The sequence below is a fragment of the Nematolebias whitei genome, unplaced genomic scaffold (genome assembly GCF_014905685.2).
Source record: "Nematolebias whitei isolate Nwh7 unplaced genomic scaffold, NemWhi1 Nwh_scaf_182, whole genome shotgun sequence".
NCBI lineage: Eukaryota > Metazoa > Chordata > Actinopteri > Cyprinodontiformes > Rivulidae > Nematolebias > Nematolebias whitei.
The window spans coordinates 11,299-23,743 of NW_023618727.1; the positions used below are offsets into that span (position 1 = coordinate 11,299).

Sequence of the window (12,445 nt, forward strand, 5' to 3'; positions counted from 1 at the left end):
GTGTGTGTCTAAATTTGTCTTATGACTAAATCTTTGTCCACAAAGTTGACAAGGAAATGGCTTGTCTCCTGTGTGGACTCTCATGTGACTGTTTAAACTTGTCTTATGACTAAATCTTTGTCCACAAAGTTCACAAGGAAACAACTTGTCTCCTGTGTGGACTCTCATGTGTGAGTTTAAAGTTGCCTTCTGACTAAATCTTTGTCCACAAAGTTCACAAGGAAACGGCTTGTCTCCTGTGTGGACTCTCATGTGAGAGTTTAAATTTGTCTTCAGACTAAACCTTTGTCCACAAAGTTCACAAGGAAATGGCTTGTCTCCTGTGTGGACTCTCATGTGTCTGTTTATTTGTGATTTGAAAGTAAATCTTTTACCACAGTCATCACAACTTATTGATTTTGGTCTTGCCTGGACTTTCCTACGTGACTCTGTATTTTTCTTCTCTCCAACACATTTCTTATTAAGCAGACAACTTGAAGACTTCACTCCTGGATGACTTGTCATGTGTCTTTGAAGAGTCCGGTTACTGACATACTGCTTACCACACTCAGAGCAGCTCAAAGATTTGTTGACAGTTTTTACCTCTGATTCAGGAGCCCTGCTCTCCTTCCAGTCTTTCATACTGTCTTCACGTTCTGATTCAGAGTCTGATGAGTTCTTTAGCAGAGAGTCAGGATCGGTCATTTCAGCCTCCTCTTCATCGTCCTCATTAACGTCAGTCTTTGAAGAGCTGGAACTGTCTTTGTGAGTCTTTAAATCTGGGTTCTTGGTAAGTTGTCTTTTATCGTCCTCGCTCTTTAAAGAAACTGTAGTGACCAAAAACCTGATATTGGTCTCCTCCATATTGAGTTGGTCTCCCACCAGACTGGTCTAAGGGTCTTTTCTTCCACTCTATAATAAGAGGCTCTGGGTCCTGCTGGTCCACATCAGGCCTTCAGTCTTGAGGAGCTTCTTCTTTTAATCATATCTAAACAGAAGCAGGAACCACTGAAACACATGAACATTAAGGACAATGTTACTTCAACACACACACACACACACAGAAACACAATTTTACACTCACAATTACCATATTATGTCTGCATAATACCAACATAAATTGCACAAAAGAACAATTTTAAAGGCCGAAAAACTAAATTTCAAGTTTTCCTGATACATGCTCAATAAATGCTCAAGTTATTCTGTCCTGAACAAAGGACCACTTGTGACAAATTATTTTTTTTTAATATCACCCTTTTGAATTTAACGAAGGGCAGTACGGTGGTGCAAATGGTAGAGCTGCTGCGGCTCAACGAGCAGGTCCCTGGTTCAAATTCCGGTCCGGGGGCCTTTCTGGGTGGAGTTTGCATGTTCTCTCTGTGCATGCGTGGGTTTTCTCCTGGTACTCCGGTTTCCTCCCACAGACCAAAAACATACATGTTAGGCTGATTGGTAACTCTAAATTGTCCCTACACAAACTGTGTGAGTGAGAGTGTGAATGGTTGTTTGTCTCGTTTGTCTCTATGTGGCCCTGTGATGAACTTGCGACCCGTCCAGGGTGTACCTCGACCCTCGCACAGTGTCACAGGCCAGCGTGCAATAGGTTCGACTCGAGGCATCGACGAACAGACCGACGGAGATCCGGCCCATCTCTCACACAAGGCAGAAAGGCGAGTATGAGATTTTTTTTTTATGAGAGCAAAGTGAAAAAGAGATTTTCTTTGCAATGAGAGCAAAGTGAAAAAGAGAAAAGAGTTTAAGCCGAGACCCAGTAAAGTAAAAAAGTGAGGTTGTTTGCACAAAACAGCTGAGACCTTGTTAAAAGTGAGACTGTTTTGTCCATACAATCGAGATCTTATTAAAAAAGTGAGATTGTTTGTTTAAACCGACCAACACCTTGTTTGAAGTGAGGCTGGTTTGTGCATACAACTGAGACCTTAAAAGTTAGGTGTAACAAGTCGAGACCTGTTTAAACAGTGAGACGTGCACCGAGACCTTAATGAATATTTGGTGAGGCTGTGAACGAACACAAGTGCAGTTTTTAAACGATCGTTTTAATGTTCGCTGTGCGAATGCGTGTTTTATTGTGAATGGATGGAAGATTTGTGAGTAAATATTGCTGATATCTGGATACCCAACGATGACAATGCAAAGATTGAGGCGATTTTACACAAAAATCTTCATTAGAATTTTTTTTTAGGCGTGGTGGTTCATCCATCCATCCATCCATTTTCTTTACCCGCTTATTCCATTTTGGGTCACGGGGGTCGCTGGTGCCCATGTCCAGCAATCACTGTGCGAGGGGCGGGGTACACCCTGGACGGGTCGCAAGTCCATCACAGGGCCACATAGAGACAAACGAGACAAACAACCATTCACTCTCTCACTCACACCTAGGGACAATTTAGAGTTACCAATCAGCCTAACATGCATGTTTTTGGACTGTGGGAGGAAACCGGAGTACCCGGAGAAAACCCACGCATGCACGGAGAGAACATGCAAACTCCACCCAGAAAGGCCCCTGGACCGGGGTTTGAACCAGGGACCTGCTCGCTGAGAGGCAGCAGCTCTACCAGTTGCGCCACCGTGTAGCCCGTGGTGGTTCATTTGAATCTAAAATCCCTTCACTCTCGGGATTAGCACCCTAAGCAGGAACCCGGATTAACCCTTCTGGTTAGCCTAGAAGCCTGGTTCTTTGGGGAGCCCTCGAGGCATTTTCTGTTGGTGCCACCCACAACTCTATATTAATAAAGAACAACCATACTGAATACATACATTTTTCCCCCTTCTTCCTCACTTTAAATAACCAATAACAATGGGAGGAATGTTAAGCAAAATAGACCCCTCCGAACTAACAGAAGATAAAAGACGGGCAGACTATGGTACCCTGTCCGGAGTAAAACAAAAGGCAGGGGAGGATGTTGAACAACTGAAGCTGCGTTATGGACAACAATTTAAAATCTACAGTGGAATTGATTATGATGAAACCCCAGACTCTGCTTATCAACAACAACTTAAGTATAGCCTACTGCAGGCCTTTAGACCGGAAATCACAAGTTGGGTTAAAAAAACATTGCATTGAAGTGGACACCTGTCCAATGTCCACTCTGATGCAATGGGCAAAACACGCAGAGAAGTTTGCCAAAAATAATACAAATAATACATGGCCTGTAGTCCATATAATTTTTCTATGGAGGATCAGCTGAGTCCCTGTTTCTAGCTCTTTTGAAGGTCAGTGACAGTAAAAACAAAAAATCAAAACCAGTACATGAGTCACACCATGTCTACCTTAGATGAAAGAATCCAAACGTAACAAGTTGCATTTTACTAATTTATTGAGCAATTGTTTCCTTTAAACAGTGACATTACTGTCATGTTTTAAATTGTTTAAACAAACAAACAAACAAAAAAAGAAAAATAATGTACCAAGCAGAGAACTCAACAAATAGAAATGTTTAAAGGCATAATTATATATTGGACGACGTCCTCAAGAAGTTCAGTCTATGTGGTTGAGGTAAGAGCTTGTTTGGGTGAAGCAGGATGTCGTGCATCTTACCAGACTTCAGAGCATCATTTACAGACTGGACCATTGCAGGTCTGGTGTTCCACCTCATCTCTCCACAGCTTGACCAGTGCCTTGACCAGGTCCAGAGCCTTGTGTAACCTAAAAGTGAAAGAAGACAGTGCACAAGTCAAAATAGGGTTACAGTGACTACAAATTAAAATCTGTTGGCCTTTCTTTTGGAAAAAAATATTTTATCAAAAACAAGAGATTTACAATTGAAATTAAGTCAAGAAAATGTGACATTTGGAAATATAAATTACAGTAGCTCAATTTTCTTTATTTATTTCACTTATCATATTTTACAATTATTTAATCAGCCTCACCAGGCAGAGATTACAAGATTTTATGTATCTTACCTGCTCTTTTGAAGTGTGTGACAAGGGTCTTTGTGTCCAAAGCTGTTTAACAGTTTGCTTCCAGAGCTAACAGCTTCCTGTGTTAGGTAGAAAAATTAAATTAAATTAAAGAAACAAAAAGCTTAGTGCTACTTCTTGTGCCATGCTTTCTAAAACAGTTATTGAATCAAGTATTTACTTATGTAGGTAAACATAGATGTTTTAAAACCTGTTAGAATACACCATAATGCAGGAAATAGCAGCTACTTTATTCAAAAAGTTATGGGGGAGGACTCACAGACCTCGCACCAATATGTCCCCCCTACAATAATTCTAATACCCACTGTGCTGTTCAAGCCAAGAGCCATTGTCAACATTGGGGGGCTAAGCCCCCTAAAACGGGCTTCTAGAATTGCCCCTGGTGTAAAGAAATGAACTGAGAAAAATCAACTCTAAAATTTAACACAACAACATAATTGTACACATCATATCTTAAATCTAAAACAAACAATTATTATAATATATATGTAACCAGTCTTTCATATAAAAACTGGGATATTTTTACCGGAGAATGCTTTCAATAATGAGTTTGTTGTTATACTGACATGGTTACAGCCTACAGTAACTATTTACTCAATAAAGTGATGGTTATTCACGTTTTCCTCCATTCTAGTATCAAGTAGGACATCACAATATAAAAATAGGAATATTTTTACTGGAGAATGCGTGCACTTTAAACATGTAAAGTTCAATTGTTTTTTAACATTACAAACAGCAACAGATAATGAAGATTTTAACCTAAAAACCCACATAAAAAAGCAGAGCATAATTTTTAAATTAAAAGGGACAAGGTGGAGAACAATGTGCTGTTTGAGTTTATTTACCGACGGTAAACAAAGTTCGACTCCCCACAGCTGCAGCTAAGACGTTTAAAGCAGCACAGCACCAAGTTACACAACTCTCATGAAGTTCAGGGTTATTTGACACTTTCCTGCCTGTTCTGTGAGTTTAATAAACAAACAGTTACTTCTTACCTTGCATTACAAACTATTTCAGCCATTTGGTTTCTTTGACGGAGACTTTGCTGCTCCTCCCACCCTCTCGGTGAAAAGCTACGGGTGGAACAGGTGACTTATGGGCAATGTAGTTCTTTTGACTTCTGTTAAAGTGAAGGTTTACTGAAAGAAAACTACAAAATAGCTGCGCCCGTGGTTTTTTTTGTTTGTTTTTGTTTCATTTTCGGTTATTGGTCGGTTCCTACTCCTGTCTGCTCCCATTGCTGTCAAAATACGTCAATTTCTCTCCACAAAACCAACAGAAATCCACCCTTTGTCACCTCCATGACTGGTTAGCTAAACGTTAGCTACACAGGAAGTGCAACCCGCGGTAGCAAGCATGCGCGTAACCGAAGATACAAGACCACAGCGCCAACTAATGTCCCGGCATGGTCACTGTGGGCCAAAAGTTAACATTTGTGGTTAAACAGACGTTTGTGGAAGGCAAATACTGATTGGTTAAACGATATTTGCTGCGTTTTAAGTAAGTTACGTTGATTTTTGTAATCTATTTGTTCATTTACTTATTTTATTTTACCTTTCAAACTGAAGATTTCTAAGAGCCAGCAGAAATCTTACAGAAAGAGACGATCACTCATCTATAGCCAAAATTAAATGCACGATGCAGGATTGTATCATGTAAATGACAGCAGTTGAGTGGAATTTTTGAGCGACCCACGAAGGGAGCATTTGTTCAATATGTGAGTGTCAAAATATCGGCTTATTTACGAGCAAATAAGCCGAAATTATATGCAAATTTAACATGATAAATTTGAGATAACCACATTAAGAGTTGAAGGCTAATTTTAGCAGACTTAGCGCTGTATTAAGGCATTAAATATGGAAAATATACTAGCAGATTGTGTCAGTGTGCCTGTTTCACTTATTATATGACAAATCAGACCGTTTACGTTCTCGCAGGCCTCGAGTTTGACACGAGTGGTGTGGAGAGTTTTACCTTGGATTCTGAGTTTAGTGTGAGGTGCTGTTAAGGCCCTTGTGCTGGCCAGAGTGCAGTATGACCCAGCTGGATAGAAATGGCTATCAGAGCACTCAATCTGTGCTTTATTTGTCTATGCGTTACCTGAGATGGAGAACTTTACAAATTAGATTTGCTATTTAGGTGACAGTTTCTGTTAAGTGCCCTGATACAACTTTTTGTGTGGTTTAGAGCTATAAATAAATAAATGAAAGAATAATAACAGGATTTAATTGGATTGCTTTATTTTTAAGCTAATCCTAAATTAAGAAAAGTTGAACTGAGTGAGTTCTTGAATCGGGAGGGATGTTCTGGCAACACACATAATGCAAACGATTGTTCATATAGGATGCTAAGACCCACAAGCAATTGTAAGTTTGACATCTTGGACTGGTTCTGGATGTGCAGTAGTGGATCACATGTGTATGGTTGATGCAGAAAACTAGGCTGCCAAGAAATTGTGACTTCATGAGACCACCGGATTGCGGCACCTGGGATTGAAAGGCATCCTGTTCTGCTACAAAACAACAAGAGAATAATCTAAGTTTGGAGTCATGAACTGAACTGAAACAAAATGCTGGTGTCTGTGGAACTTTACTTTGTTCAGGAGGGGGAGCTGGCCTAACATCATGATGAACTCAAACTCTGAACTTGCAGTATCTCCAAAGTCAGGCTGGAGAAAACCTGGAGCCGTGGTCAAGCAAATGTCACTACACGTCTGGATTTGAGTGTCGACTTTACATGTGATTTATGATGGTGCGTTCACTCCGGATCCAGGATGGATGCTGCATTTTGCTCTGACATAAATGCACCCACATAGACACACTTTTCAAACATTACAGCAAGACTTTTAATTTTGAAATGTAGTTTTGAGGTTGCTGGAACACCTGCCTTGTTCAATTGCTTTTAGACAAAAGAAGAGGTTTATAATCTTACAACCTTGTATCAAAATGAATAATGCTACCCCTGAACAAATTATTGGCTTTTTCATTGGGTTCACTTTGTCTTTACAGATTAGTCTCCAGGAGTCATAAGGACTCAGTGACAAGAAAGAGAAAGTGATGTTTGTTAGTTTTTTGGGTTAAATCTGTCTGGGTTTTGCATTGGAGCTGAGATTATTTTTTGACTGGTCTGGTTGGCAGCAAGGAATGAGGTCTAGTTATTTGCTGATGCTTCAAGTTGTACATGATATTGGCTCGATGTTTAGGACATTTGGTTTTGTTGGTCTACAATCTAAGCTGGAAACTCAAAATTGTGGTTGATCTCATATTTCCTATAGAGCGCTAATTTGGAAAATAAATAAATAAATTATTATGTACAGGGGAAAATTCAGATCACACATAAAAAGTATTTTGGGTGAACACAAGGCAGGGATCTTACATAACCAAAAACCAAATATAGGACACACTGAACGGTGTACTGTTTCAGAAAAAAGGGGAGGTAACAGTGATTGATGTACAGATTTGCCTTGCTAGATCATGAAAAAAGAGGTGCCAATATACAAATTTTATCAACTTCACAACAAAGCAATAAACACTAATAATAAAAAAATACATCTCTTGGTTCACTGTTGATTTTTGAGAAATTTAAAGGATGCTAGATCATTTTCATCATTAGATCATAGATCATCATCCTATTTTGTGTAAATAGGAGATTTTTATAACCAAAGAATTTCTCTTTCATGCGTACAGGACGGTTCTCTTAGGAGGACGCCCCTTTTTTAGACCCAGGAGAACAATGAAAATGTGGTGGATCTGTGTTCTTAAATATATTTAATTTGACTTGACTTGACTGGACTAAAAGAAATTAATTGAGTTTTCATGTATAGAGTGTTTTAACCACACTTTTATTATGGTCACGCATTGTTTTGCCTAAACAGATCTCCAAAGGAGCTACGGCAGAGCTGAATAACTGATTTTGACTTCCTTTTATTTTTGTTGTATTGTACTGTTTTGAATGAAAAAATATTTTCTGCGCATGCGTTTACTAAATTTTTTCCTACAGACAGGAGGAGGTAAGACAAATAAAATGTATCATTTTAACTAAAAACTAACATCACTCATGCCAAATATTCACCACTAAACTTTGAAACCTTAACTTTTCTGATTCTGATTACTCATTTTCATTGCATGTGGTAATAACATATTTCTGTCCTTGATTTCTATGTTCTCTTGTGAAAATAACTTTGCTTCTTCTAGGAAGATCCAAAGTAAGGACTCTGGGAAATCCAACGTATCCTTTTGAGGTTCAGGTTTGTAAACATGAAAGGAAGGGATGAAAGTACAAATGGGATGTGATTCATGTTGTTCTATAAAACCATTACAGTGAAGAAGTAATAATGAAATATTTTATATTGACATACCCCTTTAGTGGAAGAGACAGAAAATATAGTCACATGCCTTAGAGGGCTGCAATTGGACTAAACACAGGGAACATCACACGACCTATGGAGAACCACACTGTTGTCCAACTAGGATAAAAGTAGACAGGAAAATTAGAAAAGATCTGAAGACAGACCCCCTAGACAATGATACAGAAGATGTTTGTAGATTTTGTATTACAGGTGGCGAGTAAAAGGAAGACAGTCTCTGGGTCCAGCGACTGCTCTGACCCTGGGAGAAGAAATGAAGGAATACAGGTACAAATCATCTTTTGAAAAATTCCGAACCTAGGTGTCAGCCTTTCATTCACAGGTGACAAAACAGAAGGAGAGAGAAGAACCTGGGAGGTCCCACACATTTGGTGCTGCTGAATGTCATCATAAGGAAGAGGAAGGAGCCGAGGTGGACAGACACCTACAGAGCTGAACAGAGGTGGACCGGACCTTATCAGGTGGTTGAGAGAACATCGCACGCCAGCGGAGGAGCCAAACCCATCACTGAACCAAGTTGGGATCGATCTGGTTGATGAAAGCCCCCACTTTGTCAGTACGGGTGACCTGACTGACCCCACTGTATCGAGACCAGTGACTCGATAAGCCCAGAAGCCCCCACCCCCAGAAAAGGCCCATTATCCCCCCCCTTTACCACACTTTGTCAGGGCAATTGGCCTGACACAAGACAGTCCGAGACTGGGAAAGGAGACCGGAGTCTCCAAGCCCTGACACCTGAACTGAACTTATTCCCCCAAAGAAAAAGGAGAAGATGGACACACTGACTTAGGTCTCTCCAGTGCACACACGTCCTTAGAAAAGTTCAAAACATATTGACATAGAGACTCTTAAACACATGAAGAAATCTCCGCGGTCCTACAAATTTCATCACCGCTGAGCAATAAAGGACCCCTCACCTGGGAGGCCTCCCAACTCATCGAAGCGACGAAACGCCGAGAGAAAGGGAGAAAAAATTGACGTTTGTTGTTGCTTTTTATTTGGTCATTTCAGGAGAACAGAGTACAATAGTTTTATTAAAAGGCCCAGAACTAATAGTTAAAATAGTCACAATGCTTTACTCTCAGACCTAAAAACCTGTTCTAGATTGTTCTTTGTATAAAAAAGAACACTCGGGTGTGTCACCTTGCTTTCTGCTGATTTCAGAATCAGAATAAACTTTATTGGCATTGCACCGAGATACAACGCAAATATGTACGTACAATCGTCCGAAGATGGGCGGAGTGCGCGAATCTGCGCTAAAATAATTAGCGCGGCCTTCTTATTCTGAATCAGAATAATATTTTTCTTAGATAAGAAAAGGAAAGAAAACATGGAGATGGTATAAAAAAAGATCTCTCAAACCGTGGCCTAGACAGGGCACAATTTGAGGCATCAAAAAAACCTACCACAGCAAAGCAACATAAACAGACATTATACATGTACATATAGGCGGTGAAAACATTGAATTTTTAAGGGAAAGTCGTAGCATTGTCCAGAGCGCCCCCTCAGCCATTGTCCAGATAAGAGGTGATGTTTATCTTCAGCTCAGTTGAGGTTCTGTTACATGTCAGTCCTCCATTGCTCGTCTACAACTGGTCCAAAATGCTGCAGCCCGATTTTTAACTGGTACAGGCTATAGAGAGCACATCACACCAGTTTTGGCCTCCCTGCACTGGCTACCCATTCACCTTCGGATCCATTTCAAAATTCTCATGTATGTTTTTAAATCACTGAACAGTTCCGCCCCATCCTATCTCACTGATCTTCTGCAGCCATATGTCCCACCACGCTCTCTGAGGTCAGCAGACCAGATGCTTCTCTCAGTCCCAGAAACCCGTCGTAAGCTCAGGGGTGACAGGGCTTTCTCTGTTGCAGGTCCAAGACTGTGGAATGAGTTGCCACTGAGTGTCCGGCAGGCTCCCACACTCTCAGTCTTTAAGTCTCGCTTGAAGACCCACTTCTATTCGCTTGCCTTTAACACGGTGTGATTTGTTTTGGCCTGGTCTGTTCTTTACTCTGTTGGCCATTTTAGTTAGCTTCTGCTGCTATTTGTATCTGTATTTCTATTTTATGTTTTCCTGTCTGCTGTGCATGTTTGTGTTCTTTTGTACAGCACTTTGGTTGGCCTTGTTGCTGTTTTAAGTGCTATATAAATAAATTGGTATGGTATGGTATGGTATGTCCATGGCCTTGGGGAAGGGAGGGGTGAGGAAACAGTCAAAGCATCTTTGTTGTTTTCAAAACATTCCAGGAGGAGTTGAGATAAGTCTGGCATCAAGGCCACAGTTTGGGTCAGGCAGAACTTGTAATTGTTGTTTCTGCCTTTAAAGTCTCGCTGGTACATATTCTCTGATGGAAACTCCAAAACAGCCAAATTGATCCTTTACTCCAAAAGTCGAGCTCACAGCTTCTCCAGATTATTTCACCATTCATGAGTGCTGCCAGGGAGAACACAGTCCTGTAGTGGACTAGGCCTACGTCGAAACCCAGTCTAAGGTCAAAACTCTTGACCTTTAGAACCTTGTGGGACAGAAGCTGTCATTTCATGTATTTGACTCCATAAATACAGGTTCACCCATCCTGAGACTTTCTTTCCCGAAGATTCAAGTGAAAAGAACACTCTCTTTTTATTATCATTACTATCTTACAAATGTTGATAATCAAAGTGTCTTAGTTCAAACCATTTTAGATGTTGCAGTGAACTAATCAATTTTATTAACTGAGTAATGATTTTTATTCTCATGTTAAAAGCTGTTGCAGAGTAATTATGCATTTTTCTGATTTCTGCTTTTGAATGAGCAAGTGTGTGCGTTTACAAGGTTACAGTCAAACGAAAAACAAGTTGTTATGTTAAAACTGTCATGTTTTAGAATCCTCTCAGACGTAAATAGAGATGTTTTGCACCTGTTTCTTAGACACGCCAAAACAGAACCCTCTCGGTCTGTGAGAACATTTCTGAGCTGTCCCATAACAATTCTCGCTGTCTCTAACCTCTTACGTCACAAAAACACACCCCTTCTGGTCGTTTCTGACCAATGAAAAATCCCAAAAAGCGAACCGGGAAAGAGTCTTTAAAATGTCAATACTTCCTGGTCTACATGGACTTACGACTCAGAGAGTTACAGAGTTCACGGAGTTGGAGAGTTGTCAGACTTCAAGAGTTCTGTGGGAGTTCTGTAAACTACACGAGAGCTAAAGTTCTGATGGAGTGCTGTTGGAGTTCCTGACATGACAACAAAGCTCTTCCGAGTTCCATGGGATTATAACATTTTCCACTGAGGTGAATGTGTGTCGAACAGAGCCTCGCCACTACTTCTGACGGGCTACAGTCATTCTAAGGAGACGCTGGACAGGTAGCGTTAACGGAACACCATATCTGCTGATTATCATCAGAAAGGTAATGGGTCGAGTTTCCTACCAAGCGTACCGAGGCGAGCTGGGCTTCTGATGGAGAGTGTCGGTTCTGGTGAACACTTAATTTCCCTCACATTCAATCTTACTCCCCTAAACTTCTTTCCATCTTTAAACTTTCCTATGAAGTAGAAATTCTCCCAGATATTTAGAAATGTCTGTGTAAAGTGCTTATTCACATCCGTGTGGGTAAAAGATCATAGTTGTACAGTTATAAATGTCTGTTGGTGCAGCAACGGAGAAATCATGGCCGTATGATTTTTCCTGATTGATTGCTTTGTTGTTATTTTCATAATTTGCCAAATTAATGTAAATGTTTGATGTTAAATTTGATTCTGTAAATAAATGACCGCATTCATTTTGATGGGTCAAATCTAAATGACGTCTCACGTTTGCATTTCCTTAAATTCAATGCACGTTTTATTCAGTCCAGAAAAATGAGGAACCCGCGTTAAATGATGAATATATCCCAGCATCTGTTCATCTACAGTCCTGATAACAGCTGCTCCAATTCCCTGTCACAGCTCCACATTCAGTCCGAGCACTGTCAAGCTTCAACACCTCCACACGAATTTGTAGACAACCAGATTCCATCAATCCAAACAGTAGAATCTAGTTGTCATCATGAATCCAATTTGTCCTTCAGAGTTCAGAGGGTCCTCTTTACCCTGACTCCTGTCGGGAGAAGTTGATCGATTTTGTTGAGAGACCAGCTGATCCTTCCAATTAAGAGGTATGCAGGAAAAAAAA

General features: G+C 40.3%; 1 long non-coding RNA gene across 1 annotated transcript in view; it reads right to left on the bottom strand.

Annotated features, from left to right (window-relative positions):
* Positions 1-286: 286 nt before the first annotated feature.
* LOC119429248 overlaps positions 287-12,445 on the bottom strand; it is a 20,694-nt gene continuing 8,535 nt past the window's right edge. Inside the window, exon 4 of the long non-coding RNA XR_005187750.1 lies at positions 287-987. This is a non-coding gene — a long non-coding RNA (uncharacterized LOC119429248). The remainder of the gene's footprint in view (positions 988-12,445) is intronic.